Source organism: Triticum dicoccoides, chromosome 7A, assembly GCF_002162155.2.
Source record: "Triticum dicoccoides isolate Atlit2015 ecotype Zavitan chromosome 7A, WEW_v2.0, whole genome shotgun sequence".
Classification (NCBI taxonomy): Eukaryota; Viridiplantae; Streptophyta; class Magnoliopsida; order Poales; family Poaceae; genus Triticum; species Triticum dicoccoides.
In genome coordinates, this window is record NC_041392.1 from 472,126,805 (window position 1) to 472,129,713 (window position 2,909).

The window sequence follows — 2,909 nt, forward strand, 5'->3', positions numbered from 1 at the left end:
ATGAACTCAGCTGCCAGAAGCCGAGTCACTTCCTCACCAACCGCCTTTCTTTTTTCCACAGCGGACCGTTGGAGATGCTCTTTGACAGGTTTTTCTTTTGGGTCAACTCACAAACGGTGCTCAGCCTGTTCTCTGGGTACACCTGGCATGTCAGAAGGTTTCCATGCGAAGATGTCCCAGTTCTCACGGAGGAACTGGATGAGCGCTTCTTCATATTTGCTGTCGAGTGTTGTTGATATTGAGTCGGAGCAGCATTGAGATCAGTCGGGTGAATGTGAACTGACTTTGACCAGCCGACTTAAATGCAGATTCTGAAGCAGGCTTCTTAGCTCTCAACAAATCACTTGGATCTACCGTCTTCTTGTATTCTTCCATTTCTATCGCTGCCCTCTGTTCATCGGCAATCTTCGAGCCCTTTTGAAAGCACTCTTCTTCTTGCTGCCGATTACCAGTGACTGTAATCACGCCCCTAGGGCCAGGCATCTTGAGTTTGAGGTACACGTAACATCATCGAGCCATGAAACGAGCATACGCAGTTCTGCCTAGGATAGCATGATAGGCACTGGGAAATTCCACAACTTCAAATGTCAAGTTTTCCTTACGGTAATTCTTTGAATCACCGAAAACCACATCAAGAGTGATCTGGCCGCGTGAGTTGGCTTTCTTTCCAGGTATAACTCCGTGGAACCGCATGTTGCTCTCACTGAGCTTGGACATCGGAATGACCATCCCTCGGAGGGTCTCAGCGTACAAAGTGTTCAAACCACTACCGCCATCCATCAAGACTTTGGCCAATCGAGTGCCCACAACGACTGGGTCGACCACCTACGCTTGCCTCCCGGGGGTGTCTACGTGCGGCGGGTGGTCGAACTGGTCAAATGTGATGGGAGTCTTTGACCATTTCAGGTACGTTGTTCTTGCCGGAGCAACCATGTTTACTTCTCTGTTGATGAATTTCAGTCGACTTTTACTTTCAATGTCAACAAAAATCACCAAAGTGGAATTGACATTGGGAAATCATTCATCATCCTCTTCTTTGTCCTCATCCTTATCAGATTCCTTCTCTTTCTCACTGGGTTGTTTTTCTCGGAACTGCTGAATAAGGACTCGACACTGTCGAGTGGTATGTTTGGGATAAATCAGATTAGCCTCTTCATCCTTCTTGATATGAATGTGACATGGAAGATCGAACACGTCGTTCCCTGCTAAATCCTTCACTTTCTTGGGGGTCCAGGGCCCTTTGGGCTTTCCTTTAAATTTTCCTTGGGTTGCGACTGCAACCTCTCCAGGGCCCGCAAGTTCTGCTTTGCGCTTCTGCTTCCGATCGGAATTACCTCCTCTAGTGTCCAAGCCGACTGGCTTGCCCTTGCCATTGCGGAGTCGGTATTCTTCTTCGCCGTTTGCGTACCGAGTGGCTATCTCCATCATTCGGGTCAGGGTCATGTCTCCTGTTCGATCGAACTTCAGTTGAGCTCCCGATACCGAACGCCCTCCTTGAAGGCGCAAACTGCTTGATGCCGAGACACATTCTCCACAGTGTGGTGCAAAGTTGTCCACCTCTGGATGTAATTCCTCAAGGTTTCATTCGGTTTTTGCATGCAATGTTGCAATTCTGTCAATCCTACAGGTCATTTGCACGTGCCCTCAAACATTCTGACGAACACTCGGGCCAACTCCTCCCAGCTGAATATACTGCCCAGAGCCAATTGATTCAACCAAGCTCTAGCTGACCCTTCAAGCATCAGGGGAAGGTGCTTCATGGCCACCTCATTGTTTCCTCCACCGATATGCACAGCCACTCGGTAGTCCTCAAGCCAGGTGTCGGGCTTCGATTCACCAGTGAACTTACTGACCTCAGTCGCCAACCTGAAGTTGGGAGGGATCTGTGCAGCCCCGATGGCTCTGCTAAAACACTCGGGACCAGAAACATGCACTCTGCTTCCAGTCGGGCGATCTCTGTCTTGCCCTTCTCTGTGTGCTCGATTCCTGTCGACCAAACCTTGCACCAGAATTGACCTTGCATCAAACCATGGTTCTCTTGGATCGACTGGCCTCCGCCTATGTATGGGCGCCTATCATCATAATGCCGGGGCACATATGATTCGCCCCTCGGATGGGGCGTAGGCACTCGAAGGCGGTCATCACGGTCGAGCCGATGATCGTGCTACTCGTGATTCCGACCCAAGTATTGCCCTTGGCAATGCCCTCGTCCCTCACGCCGCGGAGGCGATCTTGGGCTGTGAGCCGACTAAACTGTGTCAGCCACCACAGATCTGCTATGAATTCTGTTACGCGACTGAGACACTGCAGCGTTCTGTTCTCCTGCTGCCTGGAGCAGCGCTCTGATCTGCATCAAACCTCTACCAGCTTCCAACTTGGGCGACTGAATAGATTCTGCTATGCGGGCTACGACTGTAAGGTTTTGAATCGGAGTGTGGTATACCTGCGTTTCAGGCGGGAACAGTTGCCGCTGCCGTCGACTAGATTCGGGGATCTGTCGCCGGGCGCGTTCGTCGAGTGCGCGCTGAAGCTTCTCCAGTTGAGTGCGCTCATCCAGGGTGGCTAAACGCGCCGCCTCCACGGCCCGAGCCTGAGAGGTCTCTCCGACAACAGGTGTGTGGAGCGCCTCCATATTACAGCGGAGAAGTTCCTCCCTGTGTTGGGAAGAGAGGGTTTCGGGGTGGTACTCCTCGTGAACGCGCGACGGATCGCCGCCGCCGTCGTCGCCGCCGTTGCAATGCATGCCAGGCGGGCTGCATGGTGTGTCGACCATCAGGACCTCCGCTACGGGATCGCTGCTGTTGCACTCGGATAGGGTCTCGACGGAGCCAGTCGACAGATCAAACATGCCGTAGAGAGATTCGTCAGGCTCGATTGCCACGACTTGAGGGGTGGCCGACTGTCATGCC